We start from the raw sequence: 16,931 nt of genomic DNA on the forward strand, positions 1-16,931 counted from the left end.
TGTGTGTCTCACTTATGAGGTAGAAAATACCTTGCAGATAACCAATTGATAAAAATAAATAAGAAAAATGTATATACAACATGTTTATAAAACAAATTTTCTCCATTGATGTCTTTTGTTGTCTCTAACAGATTCCCTCCCAAAATCAACTTTTGAATACAGGAGACAAACTTAACTTTGTAAAATTGGATCATATTTCGACCAGTCTCTTTTTATATAAATACCCTAAGTTGTTGAATCTGTTCTATCTTTATTATCTATATCTTGCATACAAATTGAATATCTAGAGCCTGCTTGATGGAGAAAAACCAAAGTGATAATGGTGGGCAACTAAGAATAACAAGAGAAAGATAAATATAGGATTGGGAGGAGTGGTGCAGCCATGCTCATCACCAGCCTCAAGCAAAGAAATCAGCTTTAGTATATAGGGAAAGTTAAAATTGTTTGTGCAGAGACAGTGTAACCAAGGAAAAATATCTTCAACTTTATGGGCTTCTGTAGGTGCTAAGGAAAAGGTTACAAAGAAGGTAATGAAAAACAATCTAGTCCACTACAATTGTTTCATCACAAGACTTCCGTAGAGTGAAGTAAAAGGTAAAAGTTTCCTGGGAGAGGATGAAAAACAAGGTGAAGAAAAACATGTTGTTCTTGAAGGATGAGGGCAGCTGGGTGTCATTCTTAGAATGTTTCCAAGTCGTGGGGGCATCCACCACCTCATGACTGTTCTCCACCACAGACCAGTAAATACACCATTGAAATGAGATCTTCCAGGTCTTTGAAAAACACCAGGCATACTTTCACATTGAGAAGAAATAATAAATATCATGTAATAAAATTCATTGTACAATAAAACTGGAGTTCTCTTTTCTATAGTAGATAAATACAGAGAGCATTCTCATTACTGAGGTTCCTTCATGATCACTAATATCATCTTTTTCAGTGCCTAAACATTTACTCATTTTTAGTACTTAAGTTTATAAATGGAAGCTTCTAAAGTGACAATATTGCCACTGTCAAGAGCAATATTTTCCTAAGAAAGTTATCACTTATTTGAATATCTCTTCTATGCGTACATGAAGCACCACTTATAAAGTAGTATGTAATGTATGTATGCATGTATAACATATTTCTAGAAAAAAATGTTCCTGGCCAGTCTCTGCAAACATAGCTCAGTGTTTAGGGTACTGGCCACATGCACCTGGGCAAGTGGGTTTAAACATGGCCCGAGCCTACTAAAACAAAAATGGCAACAGCAGCGGGAAAAAAAAGAAAAGAAAAAGGCAGGTACCTGTAGTCCCAGCTACTTGGGAGGCTGAAGCAAGAGAATTGCTTAAGCCCAAGAGTTTGAGGTTGCTGTGAGCTGCAAACACCACAGAACTCTACCAAGGGTGACATAGTGAGAGTCTATCTCAAAAACAAAAAAAGAAAGAAAAATAAAAAAGGAAAAAATATTCCTAGCCAATTTGTAGAATCTACAAAAAGCACAAAATTATAAGTCATCTGGCAACCTATCTTTGAATATTACCAGGTAAACAATGAAGACATACCTAAAATAATACAGAAAAATCATCATATGAATTAAAAATTAGTAAGATGACTTTATAAAATAGTTTATCTTTCAACTAGAGTATAGGAGTCATTTTTACTAACTGAGCACAATCACTCCATAAAAACAATTTCAATTGACTGATCTGCAAATTAAAATTACACTATTTATTTCAGTGATAGAAAGTAGTAGGGACTCATGCAGATCAGGTACTCACCTAATGACTCTATCTGTGACCTCACCAGTGCTTGCTGGAGCAGTATGAAATCAGGTTAGGATCAGGACCTCACAGGGTAGGGGTAGTAGCTTTCAGAAGTGTGCGAGGCCAAGTGAGCTCCCAACTCAACTCTGCCTGTTATGGAGAAGAATGAGCTTGACTCCTTGACAGTCTCTAATTTATAGGACCTCTGAGGACCACACCCATAATGTCAAAGTGATTATCAAAGTGATTACTATTCATCAGATAGGTGGGTGTTAGTATGGGCGATTAGGTTTCCCGGAGACAAAAGGAAAGATTGATTTATCACCTTGGATATCTCCGGAAACAAATTTCTACCAACGTCATCTCATCAAGAATCACATATTTTTGCAACAAATAAACTCCCTACTGGTGATTTAGTATCTAAAAAATGATTTCTGGATTGGTAGCTTTAATTATTAACTTATAACAAAAAACGGAAAGAAAAAAAAATTTTTCAACAGTTAGTAATTTTGTCAAATGTCTAAGAAACATTGATGATGATGTGCCTGAGGGTGACTTTACATGTATTTGTCACTGTAGGAAGTGTTTTATTTTTTATATTGATTTATTTTTGTATTGTAATGTAAAATTGTAATGTGAGAACAATTTTGGCCCTTACTTCAGAACACAGATTTCTCCTGCTCCTGAAACTCCAGATAATGTTGCCTAAGGGTTTCTCCCAGAGCGTAATACAGAATTCTTTGCCAGGCACCCCCCCAACCCCATGTCAGAGGGAAGGAATGCCAGGAAATTGCTGGGAAGCCAGAAGCAGGGTGCCCCTGGGTCTGAGCAGGGAAGAGAAGTTATGTGGAGGTTAATCAGAATTTATTTCTACCCCAGAATATAATATGATGGGAGCCTTTTCCCCAACTCATTTAGTTCACTGTTTATGGGGTGGGAAGAGATGACACATTGGAGCCTTAAGGAAAACCCTTCTCCTGACAATTCCCTCCAAACATCTTCCATGTTGTCTGAGAGAGCCAAACTGAATTCTGAAGCAGCATCTCAGATCTGTGCACAAGAGTTTTTAGGCAACTGCCTTGGCTTCACAGAGAAAATTGGGACAGTGGGATGATACACCAAGGCTCTGAGGACCTAGAGGAAGGAAGGCCTGGCTCTGCCTCGCTGACCAGAGGCCTCGCTGTGGAGCTCCGCCGGGCGCCTGGGCCTCCACCTCCCACACGCACCCGTGCCAAGCCGCGGCGGGCCCTCACAACGGCCAATATCTGCGGCAGCGGTGGCGCTCTCGGGCGTGGGTCCCCCACTGGCGGGCAGCCCGGCCGGGGCAGCAGGTCCCCACAGGCGGCTGGGTCGTGGCACGACTGGAGGGCCGCGAGTTCGAGTATCTGATGAAGGAGCGCTCCGTGACCCTCCGGTGCAACTCGTGGCAGGGCTCGGTGGACGTGAGTATGGGGCGCTGGAGCTTCATCTCCCTGTGCCACGTAGAGATCTTCACGCCCAGAGTTGCTGGCCGCACAGCCCAGGCTGGACACTGGCGGCTACTTCTACCTGCACTGCCTCTGCAAGAACAGCGTGTGTGTGGACTGCTGTTCCAGAGGCACATGGTGCCTGGCAGCTGCTGCCTCCCATGTGCAGGTTCAGGTTGCCGAGCACTAATGTCAAGATCACATTCACCGCCCTGTGCAGCGACAAGAGGGAGAAGCAGGAAGTGCTGAGACCCCAGTGAAGGCTGGTCAGCCGCCCATCTTGCCCTGACCATCAACATTCCAGACACCGTGGCCCCTCCCCTCCCCCAAGGGGGCCATCGTTGCTGCCAACTCCTGCCCATCCAGCCCACGGAGCAGGGTGTTCAGGGTACAAAGTGGGCCGAGTGATCCTACCTGACCTCAATTTAATGGCCGAAAACTCGCAGCCAGAACATGAGAAGGCAGCTTCCGGAGGAGAAAGCCCAAAGGGTGGCTCAAAGCCACCTTATTCCTGTGCACAGTTGATAGTACAAGCAATTAGGATGGCTCCTGATAAACAACTTACCCTAAATGGAATTACACGCACATCACAAAAATTTAGTACAGGACTGCGGACAAGGGCTGCCAGAATTCAATTCGCTACAATCTCTCTCTGAATCGTTACTTCATCAAAGTAGCACGTTCCCAGGAAGAACCAGGCAAAAGCTGGTTCTGGAGGATAGATCCTGTCTCTGAAAGCAAATCAATAGAGCAGGCTTTTAGGAAAAGACGTCCTAGGGGCGTGCCTTGCTTTAGAACCCCCCTGGCACCTCTTTCTTCTAGGAGCGCCCGGCTTGTCCCCACTGGGGCCCCTGTGCTCACTCCAGCAGCACCCAGACCCCTGCAGCCTGTCCAGGGAAGGTTCACCCACACCATGGAGCCTGAGCCTGGTGCCTCACAGCCCAAACTCGCTGACATCCAGGAAGCTCGGTGTGCCCAGAGCCACCAGGGTAACCTCTGTCCAGCCAGCCAGTCCTCATTGCTGTTCAGCGACAGCTGCCACAGACCATTTAAGGCCGTCCCTTACACGGTTGCAGCCCCAGTGACCACTCCGACCTCCCAGCCGTCCGTTGTGTGGACAGTTCACGTGGTCCACCAGTTACCAGCAGTGTTGGTCACCAGTGTGGCTGGACTGGCCCCAGCAAACACTTACACTGTTGCGGGACAAGCTGTGGTCACTCAGGTGGCTGTGCTGCCCCCCACAACATCGGAGCCGGGGGGAGAACGGCCATGACAGGGAAGTGAAAGTAGAAACTATTCCTGCAACTAGCCATGCCACACTAGGCGCTGCCAGCCAGATCATCCAGCCCTCACAGACCACCCGTGTCCAGCCAGATCATTCAGCCCTCACAGACCACCCGTGTCCAGCCAGATCATTCAGCCCTCACAGACCACCCGTGTCCAGCCAGATCATTCAGCCCTCACAGACCACCCGTGTCCAGCCAGATCATTCAGCCCTCACAGACCACCCATGTCCAGACGGTCAACATAGTACAACAGGAGCCTCTAGGTCAACACCAGCAACCAATAAAATCTGTAACACAAAATGGTACTCACGTGGTACCAATCCCCAGTGCAGTCCACGGTCAGGTGGACCATGGGGCAGCGAGGCTTCCGCATGCTGGCAGCCCATGCTCAGCATCAGCCTCCCCGCCCCGTCCACAAAGCGCCAGAATGGCAACCAGCCAGAGCAGCCAGAGCAGCAGCGGCTGAAAATGGAGGACAGCGAGAGTATGGTCATGGCCCTGAGCATGGCCACGCCACCGGCAGCTGTGAGGGAGAAGGGCATCCAAAACTAGCGTCTGGGAGAGTTTTCTGACTTCAAAGATACCAACGTTGTGGTGCCAAAAGGAGACATTGCCTCTCACCTACGCTCAGAGCACATCCCCTAGCCTAGCCCAGCCCATGGAATGATTTACTTTTGCCTGTCTTGTTAAAGTTCAGAGGGAGCTACTCTGTGACAGCTGCAGATGTCCCCTGGTGGAGCGGTTGCCTGAAGGATTCCAGCACCTCGGTCTCCGTGGGTGGGACAGACCAGTGGTGCCATAGCCATACACGCAGGCCCAAGTGCGTGAGGCACATGTGAGGGCCCAGGGATGAACCTGTTGTGCAAAAGAGCTGCCGGGACTCGTGAGCTGCACTTAACTGTTCTCTTTCTTGGTATTTTTTATTGTTTGTTTCTTTGTGTTAACTTTGTCCCTGGCAAAATATTTTCACTCTAAGTAAAACCAGTCTCCTAAAAAAAGAAAATAATAATGATAGCAAGGAAGGAAAATGAAGTTGAGGAAGCCCCTGTCTTCCAGGATGCCTCATTTTGAGCATGGGCAACATGGATGATTTCACCTTGAGGTCTTTCCTGGTCTCCTCTGAGATCTGGGTTTTCTTCTGGATGAGGCCATCCAGGGTTGTGACAAGAGGTTTGATTCTAGGGGCCTAAAGCAGGGACTTGGGATGGAGAACCCCTAAGGGAAGGGGACCCTGCTGAGCAGATTCCTGGATGCTTGGGGTACAGTGGAGGTAGAGTAGGGATAATTTTGCAGAACCTGGAAGTTCCAGAACCCCCCACCCGACCCTATCACCAGTGGATGGATCCCGTGATAGTGGAAGCCTGGGGAAACACGGGAGAATGTGTGATAAAGAGCAGCCCCCTAAAAGACCCAGGTTTGTCTCAGCCTGTTTCAGCCTTAGTCCCCAGCATGTTCCCCCGTTTAATCTGAAAGGCAAGTTTCAGAATAAAACTGAATTTCTCCCAGTTCCTCCAACCCCCTAGCAACAGCTAAACAATGGTGGAAAAATCACCTACACGAAGTTCCCGAGCTACTGTCTCTCCCACGCTGTCTCCGTGCCAGCCATCACGATGTAGGCCATGCATCACCAGGCTATAGCCCCCTGACTGTAACTCTGCCTCTAGCTAACTGCCACGTTCTGCTTTTGTTTCTGCTTGCTTCTATGGCGCAAATGGTATAAAAGTCCACCTGCCCCTCACTTCGGGCCTTTGCTATCCCAGCAACAGCCCCCTGCACAGGTGTAATAAATCACCATCTGATTTATACCTGAAGTGGGGTCCAAGTCTTTCTAACAGGTGGCTGTGGGTCCTACACTGCTTACAACAAAGGGAAGTGAAATACTACTGTAGTTTTTACTGTTCACTGGACTGAGCATCCTCTTAGTTTCAGAAACAAGGACTGCAGGTGCTCTGGGGCCTACAGAGCAGAGCACTTTTCTCTGGTTCCTCCAAGACCACCCAGCGTCACCCAACTGACAGAGACGTCTGTGAGGACTTCTGGTTCCTAGAGTCTCTCTAGGATTTCTAAATCCAAAACTGACTGTGTGAACCAGGAGCTGCTCTGATCGTTCTCCTGGTTTGTTTTTCCAGAGCAGACAGCACAACATTGGCTCCATACATAGGTCTGACCATTCTAAATTCCAATCCAGCCTTCTATGTTATGAAAGTATAAAATATTTCTCAGAAGGATAGAAGATGTGTATTGACAGTTTGATAGCTATAGTTACACATTTTGAACATTTGGGCATTTGGTACGTGTGCCTCAATTTGTTTTCTTGCTCCAGTTTCACAAATATGAGAAGATATCTGTGAAAAAGTCTCACTGAGAGGTTCTTTCAACACCCACCTCTTCCCAGCCTGGGGCTTGTTCCGAAGACAGTTTCCTTGAAAATTGCTTTCTATGTCTTCTTTTACTACTTAGTTCATAAATCATTGTAACAGAAAATCTACTATAGTGGAAAAGTGATAGAGCTCATTTTTTTATTAATATTAAATCATAGCTGTATACTTCAGTGTGATCATGGGGTACCATAAACTGGTTTTTTAGACCGTTTGACACATTTTCATCACACTGGTTAACATAGCCTTCCTGGCATTGTCTTAGTTATTGTGTTAAGACAATTATATTCTACATTTACTAAGTTTCACATGTACCCTTGTAAGATGCACCGCAGGTGTAATCCCACCAATCACCCTCCCTCTGCCCATCCTCCCTCCTCCCTCCCCTCCCTCTCCCTCTTTCCCATATTCTTAGGTTATAACTGGGTTATAGCTTTCATATGAAAGCCATACATTAGTTTCATAGTAGGGCTGAGTACATTGGATACTTTTTATTCCTTTCTTGAGATACTTTACTAAGAACAAGGATAGACCTTATTTTTAATGAATTATTTCTGTCCAAACTCCAGTAAAAGTTAATAATTGAATCTGCATGTCTCCCTTTCCTGAAGCATTCCCCACCTAAGGATTCAGGTGATCATAAAGAGTTGATGATAGGTTTGGGATGTTTTGCTTAAAGAAAAAAATTGTCTTTAAAGGAACAAGAATTATTACCTGGTCTTAGACCTCCCATAGCACACTCATATAGGTAGGTTGAAACTTTTGAGAGACACAAAAATCACAACACATACAATCCATGCAGACAAAAACAGATGAAGCCCTCCCCGCAACACCAATGAAACCTAGCAAGTTGAAACTGGCAGGGTGAATGTGAAAAGACACTGTTGACTGTGTTACGTAGACATGAAATAATGGACCACAACACAGTCTGTCTCAAAACTTCTATAGTGATCCATGTATAGTTTATGTTCAGAAGGTGATTAAGCTTCAGCCATCGTGTTCTGAGAAATGATCTTGAATTTAAAAGCGTGACTATTCTCTCCTGAGACCAATGATTTTACAAAGACTCCCAAAGCCTTTTGTTCATTCCTTGGTTTACAATAATTTTAGGAGCATCTCTTCCTAAATGAGGTACAGAAATATATACTTGTGAATAAAGCAATATGTATTATTCAGAACTAATCAGAAGTATCCTCCAGGAGGATGGGTAGAATACACAGAAAAGATTTGCATCAGCAGTGGGGAATAATTATCTTCACATTGAATCTTTCTCCAGTTTAGGCTATTCTATCTTAAAAGGAAGATCTTAAAACATTCAACTATTTCTAAACTATTTAACAGTGATTCCAAATAGCACTGAAAAATATGACTAAGAATATAAAACTATGCAACACCCCCCACAGGTTCACAATATCTGGAATACAATAAAAAGTATCAATAATGCAAGGGGGCAGAAAAAGAAGGCCAGTCAAAAGGAGGAAAAGTGGTCATTCAAAACCAGAACTGACACAGGTATTAGAACTAGCAGATAAGGACATTAGAGCATTTAAACTAACAATACTTCATCTGTTCAGATAAAGTAAGTAGGGATATAGAAAGCATAAAAAACCAATTTAAATTACAGAGATAAAATCTACAACTTCTGAAAGGAAAAATGCATTGACTGGGATTAATGAGAGATTAGACACTCCAGAATTTAGATCAGTAAATGTTAACACTATAAAATGAAACAGAACGAAGAGTATTGTTAATAATAATCCTATTCCTATACTCTCATTGTCTGTCTGCTCTGTTGTGATGTTAAATTTTATGTTTTAATTTGGCTAGGTCACATGTTTTAGTCTGTTTAATGATGCCATAACAGAACACAAGAGTCTCCACAATTTATAAGGAAATTAATTTGCTCCCAATTCTAATGGCTAGAAAGTCCAGGATTGGGCTGCGGCATCTAGTGAGGCCACCAGGCTGCTTCTACTAACGCAGGCAGTGAGCATGTCCTAAGACATCACGTGGCCACAGAGGAAGCAAGAGAGGGAAACCTAGGGAACTAGCCTCTTCTTAACAACCCACTTTCTCTGGAGGGAGTCCATTTTTAAAAGAGCTACACCTCACTCACCCCTGATGGAGGTACTAATCTATTGATGTGGGTTTCACTCGAGGATCAGAGCACCCAGCACTAGCTTCACCTTCCAACTTTGCCTCCTATTTCGACATAGTGTTGCCAGGGATGAGCCACACCAGAGCTCCAGGGCACCCAGGTTTTCATCGAAAGCCAGTCTAAATGTCCCTGTGCAGACAGTTTTTAAGATGTGATTAACATTTCAATAGACTTGAGCTAATCAGATTCTTTTCCATGAGGTGGTTGGGCTTTGTCCAATCAACTAAATGTTTTAGAGTGCAGACTACCCTACCTTGAGGAGGAATTATTTCTGCCTCCAGTCAGCCTTCACACTGGAGACCGCAACATCAGCTCATCCCTGAATCAACAGCCTACTAGTCTACCTTTCAGATTTTAGAATTGTCAGTCTCTAAAATCATGTAAGTCAATTCCTAATACTCCAGTTTGATAGATCAAGATATATATGTGTGTTTGGATGTAGATTTATGCCTATAGGGTCATGCCTTGCTCAATGATGAAACTACATTCTGAGAAAAGCATTCCTAAGTAATGGTATCATTGTGAGACTGCTACTGAGTATGCTTACACAAACCTAGTGTAAAAGCCTGTTAGCTTCCAAAACCTCAGCGCGTCCCCCCAACCCCCGTAGATTCCGAGAAAGGGCTTCAGAACGAGAAAGCACAAAGTCCCCAAGTTCCCAAACCTCCCCTAGTTCCCAGTGAACAAACAATAGTGAAAACTTACTCAAGCTGTGTTTCTCAAGCTATAGGTTCTCGTGAACAAACAATAGTAGAAACTTACTCAAGCTGTGTTTCTCAAGCTGTAACCCTGCCCTGAGCTAGCCGCAATATTCTGCTTCTGTACTAACTTGCTTGCCACGTGGCACAAAAAAGGTATAAAAGTCAACCTGCCTTCCACTTCAGGGCCGACTGCCTTTCAGAGCAGCAGTCCCCTGCACAGGTGTAATAAAATCACCATCTGATTTTACCAAAGTGGGGTCCAAGTCTATCTTTACAGGCTGTGACGGATACAACACTGGACACGTTAGCCTATTATATACCTAGGCTATGTGGTATAGCCTATTGCTTCTAGGCTACAAATTTGTACAGTATGTTACTGTACTGAACACTCTAGGAAATCATAGCACAGAGGTAAGTATTTGTATATCTAGATATAGAAAAAATGCCATGAAATTACAGTAGACAAGATTTTAAAAATTGGCTGGACATAGAGTTTCATGCCTATAATCCCAGCATTTTGGGAGTCCAAGACAGGAGAATTGCTTTGAGTCTAAGAGTTTGAGAACAACCTGGGAAACATAGGGAGGACCTGTCTCTACAAAAACAAAAACAAACAAAAAATTATCTACACATGGTGGTGGGTATCTGTAGTCCCAGTTTCTTGGGAAGCTAACCAGGAAGATTATTTGAACTCAGGAGTTCAAGGTTACAATGATCTGTGATCATGCCACCGAACTCCTGCCTGTACAACATAATGAGAACTTGCCTTAAAAAAAAAAAAGAATAAAAGAATTGCATCGCTATCCTGGGCAGCTCCAGTACAGTCTTTTGAGACCATCCTTGTATATTTGGTCCATTGTTAACTGAAACACCATTATTCAGCACATAGATGGCCCCAAAGATTACAGTGGAACTATGTATACAGGTAAACTGTTTTTCCCACCTCTAGACAACCTGACTAGCACACCCATTTCACAGTCAGAGCATTCAGGAAAAGTTGGCCAGTTTTCCCTGTTCGTTTGTTCATTATTGATTTCCTTTGATTCACTAATGCACAAAACAGTTCCTGAGACATAGAGTGCTACCTTTCCTGAGAAATTTAAACCATATAATTTCCCAGGTGTCTCTGGAAGGAAAATATCAATGTAATGAAAGTGACTTTCTCTTGAATTTGGCTTTCTTTTGACATGTTTTTCCAAATATCAATAGTACTATTTGGCAGACAACAACGTGGCCTACCCCTCATCTCTGCATCATTCATAATAAACCTCTGAATTTTTTTGGTGTTTTTTGTTTGTTTGTTTTTTGCAGTTTTGGGCTGGGGCTGGGTTTGAACCCTCCACCTCTGGCATATGGGGCTGGTGCCCTACCCCTTTGAGACCCAGGCAGCACCCTCTGAACTGTTATTTTTAAACCAGATTGTACTCAAGTACATTTGTGTCTTGAAAATTGTTGAAGATATCTGTTCCTGCATTATGTTTGCAAGAGTGCTCAAAGTAAGTAACTCTTGGTAGCAAAGAAAATCTTCCCTTTTGATCACAATGAATTGTAAGCCTATGCTGAGTTGGCAGTATCAGTTAATTCATCCAAATAGTTGATTAACATATATATTTGCTTTTGCCTTATGCTTTGATTTCTGCAATACAACCTTTCATGTCTCTCCCTCTAATTTAAGATACTTGTGGTCCTTATGAGTGATATGATGCTGACAAACAATGAATTTCTTTGAAAGTTGCCATCATCACGTAAACGAGTAACTGTGAACAGTTTGCAGCATCCGTAGATTCATCAAGCTGGATACTAAATATTGGAAGTGGAGCAGATTTAATTTCCTGGATTACCTGATCAAGAACATCAGCAGACCTGTCGTCTATTCTTCTGCCGACAGTGTCGTTAGATAAGGAAGTTGCACTCGATTTCATAGCAAATTCTCCTCTGATCATAACTTGAACAACGCCTTTGGCTACTGGCAACAATAAATCCTCAGCAGTGGTGTGAGGTTTCATAGCTCTCGTGATTCTGAGTGCCACCCAATGTGAAGCTTCAATGGCTGCTATGTTTTGTTTGTGGTACTTGCCACCAGTGTCAAGCCTGGCTTGAATCCATCAGGTTTGCTTCTAAAATACTTGGTATCCTTGCTGGCAAAGCTAGGATGCTTGCTATCAAAATGGCATTTGAGTTTGTTCGGTTTCATAGATTCAGCTGATACAACTTCACAACAAATAACACATTGTGGTTTCTCAATTCCTGCTATAATTATTGAGGTAAAACCATATTGTAAAACATCCTCACTATATTTTCTTCTCTTAATTCAATAACCAATCCATTGTCATGGGATGGTTTGCTAATGAAAGTAATATATGACAATAGCTTTAATAATACAAAAGATGATACATGGCATAGTTCCGTCAATACAGTTCATTAAAGTTTCCTATGATTTACATTCTCTGTGTTGTTGGTTTTTTTTTTTTTTTTGAACATACATGTTATTATCACAAAGGGGCAGTCTTCACATCAACCACAGCGGAATATAAAAAGATCGATCAGCATCTAGATTTAAGTTCCCATGGTACAGATACATATATTTTTTGCAGTAGTTGATGATTTTACAGTACATGATTTTACATTTACCCAATGATCATAATTCATGAAGTGTCATTTTACCTCCAATACTGCTGCTTTCTTTCTTTTTTTTTTTTAGAGACAGAGTCTTACTTTATTGCCCTCGGTAGGGTGCTGTGGTGTCACAGCTCACAGCAACCTCCAACTCATGGGCTTAGGCGATTCTCTTGCCTCAGCCTCCCATGTAGCTGGGACTACAGGCGCCTGCAACAATGCCTGGCTATTTTTTTGTTGCATTTAGTATTTGATAGAGTTTCTCAGTGAATTAACTTGCATCTGGGGTCTGTATATGGAAAAGTTTCAAATGAATTTAATATTTTAATTTTTGCCTGAGTTTATTATATTAATTTGTAGAGAGTGTATAGGGATTTATTTCTAATTTATCGTATTGCACATTTCTAGATTTTAAGGCAGTTGAGATCAAAATTTTAAAAAGTAATATGCAAAAATAAAGGTTTTTAGCAAAGTTTCCTCAATGTGTCAAGGTCTCCTGTGGGCAGGAGGAGGCCATTATTGTACTTCTTGTATTTAATTCCTATATTTACTACATGGAATAAATGGCGGTATATAATCTATAGAAAGTTGAAGAATGTTCTAATTGTACTCAAAATAAAAATCCGAGCCATAGGCGGTGCCTGTGTCTCAAGAGAGTAGGGCACCAGCCCCATATAACGAAGGTGGTGGGTTTAAACGCGACCGCGGCCAAAAAATAAAAAATATATATATACATATACATATATATATATATATATATCCGAGCCTATCTCTCCTCATCAATATTTAAATATTTAGGTGGACAAATATAAATTTGAATAAAAATAGAAAATGACACAGTAAATAAAGAACGGTACAAAGAGATAAAACTCTGACAAAGCAGATTTGTTAATACCTAGATTATACCTGTTTTTTGACACAACTCCTATGTGTTTATGTATATATATTTAATGATAATAAGTTTGGCATATAGCTCAGAGTGAGGACATATTTACAATCATTTGGGTGATTTAAAAGCATCATAGAAATCAACTGTTCTGGTACAAAACAAATTAATGAACACAAAAAGTGTTAAGTAATTTTGTTAAAAAGTTTGATTTGGTAATTAGGTACACACATAAACATCATTTTTGATACTAAACAGAAGATAAAATACTTTTTAAACCCTATGAAAAGATTTTTATAAGTACCATGAAATGACAGTAGAAACCATCAATTACAGCATAACCCATAAGTAATATGTAAATAACCTCATGCACATTTCCTCTAAGATAATTTTAAATAACTACTGGAGAAAATTTAAACCAACATCACTTTAGGAGACTTCAAGTATTATTTTTTCTTATTTTGAGACAGCCTCACTTTGTCACTCTTGGTAGAGTGCCGTGGCGTGACAGCAACCTCAAACTCTTGGGCTCCAACGATTCTGTTGCCTCAGCTGCCCTAGTAGCTGGGACGATAGGTGCCCATCACAATGCTTGGCTATATTATTTTGGTTTAGCAGGCCACCCACCCCGGAGCATGTGGCTGGTGCCCTAACCACTGAGCTACGGGCAACCCCAGAGTTCAAGTATTGATAAGAACAAAGCATTTTCACTGGAGCCAAAGGGCCTACATTTACATAATTAATTCTATCAATACTGAATTTATGGGACTGAAAAACATAAGTCTGGCTGTAATCAGGTCTCATACATTAAAGTGGAAGATTGCCACTTTATAGTTCATGTTTTGGGCAAAGGGATAATCATAAATACTATTTGGTGAAGACGTCTAAAAATACTCAAATGTTATTATTCATAAATTACTTAACAAATTGAATTGGAAAATATGGGCACTTTTGAAGAGCATAAGTACATTAGAAGAAGAATTCCTGGAGTAATGAAACCAACAAGTCAGTTTTCCTTCAGAAACTTTATAACCATGTGGACCTCAAGGCTTTGGGGACTTCTCGACTTATCCTTTTTGACTAAACGAGGAAAATTGCTAAATGAACTTATCCCAAATGTAAATTTTTTCAAATGTGCAAACCAAATTATTTTCAAATTGTAATTTCTTATGGAGTATGAAGCAAGGTGAGAAGGTCATCTCTAGAGCCTGCATAGTACAGAAAACAGGGAAATAAAGAGTGCTGAGAGAAATAGTGTCCATGCTATAATTGGATACCTAACTAAAATGTCTTTACAAAATAAGGGTAACATTTTTTTTTTTTTGGAAATAAAAAATAAATGAATAATGTAAAACTTTGATAAATTTAATTACTAGTAGGAGCTTCTTTAGATAGAGAAGTTTCCTGATATGAAGTTTAGGGAAGCAAATTAAAAGATAACAAATGTCTTGGGTTTTTTTTTTATGATGAAAAGTTATATATTTAGAATGAGCCACCTCGACTTGGTTTAAATGATCTCAATTTTGTTGGCAACATACAGAGCATCATAATCAGAAGCCAGTGGAACATATGCCTTCTACTCACCATCATTTCATTTTTTTATAAATGAAATCAGATTTATTCATCTTTTTATATATTGGCCTTGATGCAAAAGAAGACTAAAAGTGACTTAAAAGGTGAGTAGAGTAACTTTAAAAAAATATCAAAAATATATATTATTCTCCCCAAAAGCTAGCTGCTTCCAACTTGATTTAATACTTTGCATGTTTTCCCTTCATTGCTCTGTAAACACATTTGCTTCTGTTTTTTGTAATCACCGACTGCTGAGTTTTGCTGTTTTGTCAATTCACATTTCACCTTCTGTTTCACGAGTTCGGGAAGAATTGTTGAACAGCTGACAACACTGCCCGTAGAAGAAGTAATACTCAGAGTTCTTGTTCTACACCAATTAATGTCTCCCATATGTTTTTCATTTATGAGAGGCCTGGATTCTTTACTCAGTGACACAAGGCAGTTAGATGAGAGCATTCATCCACACACTCCTCAGAGCCAGCAGAAGCTTCTCCTTGATGTGTCTGACCACTTTGTCTCAGGTAATTTTCATTTCTGTTTTTCTCCTCAGAAAATTCAGGTATGGAATTTTTGTCAACAACCTGCCCTTTCATTTCTTCTAAACCTGGCTGAAGTCAGTCATTTCAAAGTGGTGTGCGCCAGCACTCTGCTCTGATGAACTGTCCTCCCTGATGTGTTCCAGGTCTTCGAATGATCTGTAGCCACCCGACTGGTCCACACAGTTCTGTTCTCTTTCATCTTTGGAACTACAAACCTCTGATTTTTCTGACACTTCTCCATCAGAAAATGAAAACTGAGGACCCTCTTCTGTCTCAGTGGCCCTCTCATCTGGGCCCACTGGCTGCAGCAGGTGGTCGGTCACCAGCCTGTAGCTCCTTTGTGTAGCTGCTGGAAGAAACCTCCACATCAAGAGAGCCTTCCATCCTGACATCACTAAAGGTTGGATAAAGTTCACTTTCATAGCCAAAACACTTCATGAAGAAATCTCTGATGCACTTGACATCTCTGTCGAAATACACTTCAGCACTGGGATGAGAAGTTGAGATCATCTGTAGGAAATCGATCCATGGTGATACGATCATTTCCATCCAAAATGCGATTGAATTCATTGAAATCTCCATGAATCAGCCCATGATTCCCAAGTCTTACAATTAGTTCCATAGCTTCATCATAGACTGAGGCAGGATTTTCACCATGGTGTATCTGACATAGAGGATAACCATTTATGATCTCCATGACCACTGCATGGCGATTATAAACAACTAGCTTTGAAACTGGAAATTTCCTCCCATATAACACCTTCATATAAGCAAATTCCTTCACCGCAGAGAGAGGAGATAAATAAAGCTAAGACACATCATGCCTGTGTTTATGGTAATCAGGCTTGTTTTTTAGATTTCAAAAGGAGGTACTTCCTAGTCTGTGAAGTGTTAATGCAAATTGCTGTCCTTCTTCATTTGCAACAATGTAAATATCTGATTCTTTGCCAACACCCATCTGGTTTCCAACAGACTCAACTACTTGTCTGGAACAAAGTGTTTTCAAAGCCATAATCATACCTACATTTGTCAATAAATAGCCCCGGACAGTCTTGGAATGCTCCCAAGCTATGAGTTTATGTTTCACTAATTCTCTTAAAACTTTCTTACAGCCAGCTATAGAGGTGATCAAACTGCAGGGAACTATCTCATGGTTCTTCATGGTCATTTCAACACCGGTCAAAACCCTGAAGCCATCCCGGCTCAGGTAGCGCAACTTGGCCACATTCACCTTCCCCATGGAGACAGCGGATGAAAGTCCAATCATGAAGCTTTTAAGTAGATCAGTTCTTAAATAACTGATATATAATAAGAGTATAATTTTTATACATGGTAATTAAATCAAACAAATTATCTTCTACGTGAAAAGGTAACTGAGGAGAGAAAAACCTACTCTTCAGAGAATTAATTTTATTTTATGCCACTCATTTTGTATATTTTGGAGAACATTATTCTTTTGTTTGAACTGAGTAGCACCAAAGGATCAAATGTGGCATCTTCTGGACATTCCGATGACTAAGCCATATGCCCAAAACAAGGTTGAGGAGAATGAAACAATAAAATCCACCCACTACATGACCA

The 16,931-nt window shown here is 41.4% G+C and overlaps 2 pseudogenes; one reads left to right on the forward strand and one right to left on the reverse strand.

Annotated features, from left to right (window-relative positions):
• The first annotated feature begins 2,676 nt into the window (after positions 1-2,676).
• LOC128588785 (forkhead box protein K2-like) lies at positions 2,677-5,052 on the forward strand (annotated as a pseudogene).
• Positions 5,053-14,954: 9,902 nt separating this feature from the next.
• Positions 14,955-16,590, reverse strand: LOC128588368 (serine/threonine-protein kinase RIO2-like; annotated as a pseudogene).
• Positions 16,591-16,931: the final 341 nt, after the last annotated feature.

Source organism: Nycticebus coucang, chromosome 6, assembly GCF_027406575.1.
Source record: "Nycticebus coucang isolate mNycCou1 chromosome 6, mNycCou1.pri, whole genome shotgun sequence".
NCBI lineage: Eukaryota > Metazoa > Chordata > Mammalia > Primates > Lorisidae > Nycticebus > Nycticebus coucang.